This window comes from Diadema setosum, chromosome 19, assembly GCF_964275005.1.
Source record: "Diadema setosum chromosome 19, eeDiaSeto1, whole genome shotgun sequence".
Lineage (NCBI taxonomy): Eukaryota > Metazoa > Echinodermata > Echinoidea > Diadematoida > Diadematidae > Diadema > Diadema setosum.
In genome coordinates, this window is record NC_092703.1 from 17,978,233 (window position 1) to 17,979,191 (window position 959).

Consider the following 959-nt stretch of genomic DNA (forward strand, 5'->3'; position numbering starts at 1 on the left):
TGTGTATGGGAGTGTGTAGTTGACACCCAGACAATGGTCCTGGACAATGACCAGGATTTGAATGCTACATTATTCATGAGAAATCCCACTATCACAGCTAGTCTTTATTCATATTGAAATGTAATGTATGCAAGCACGTGGAAACATGTACTTATTTTTTTTTCATGTGCATGCATTTCACCCTTTGCTAGGAATTTAAACTAGCAGTGCCCAGGCATCCATCATGAATAAGTAATATTTAGCGTTCATGTGCCTTGGAGCAGAGCTCTGAACAGGTGATATCCAGGTCTATTGTTCAGGGTCATTGCTTGTATACACACTCACATACCATGGGCGTAAATCCCGGGGGGATGGGGGGGGATATATCCCCCCCCCCCCTGAAATGGAGGAGGGGGGATGGCCTGTACAATCATCCCCCCCCCCCTGAATTTAAAAAAAAAAATGGAGGAAGCAGAAATGTGATTGTATCAATTTTGGCATATTGCGTGACGTTTGTACGCCGGCCTTCAGACAGGACAACAGAGCTGAACAGTATAGGAAAATGTATACATAATTTTCTCAAGCGCTCGCTCGCTTCGCTCGCTCGCGAAGAAAGTAACATCGACATAACCGTCGGCCTCATGCCAAAAGGGCCTTAACACCATAGACTTTGTACACTATTAGTGCCCTTTTGGCATGAGGCCGACGATACTGTACAATGTAAGGTATGGCTCAGACGTTGACAACGTCACATAGTATAGGCCTACATGTAAACATGCTATGACGCGAGTAACTTGGGACCATCTGCAAAATATGTATACGAAAACAAACAAACAAACAAACAATAAAAAAAGACTATATCGCCATAATTGAACCCCCTCCATTTCCTGAATCATTCCTGAGAAACGACAGTGACTGGTGACTCAGTCAGGATACATCTATATGGGCATACCCAGGGAAGATCAGGGGCGTCGAATCTA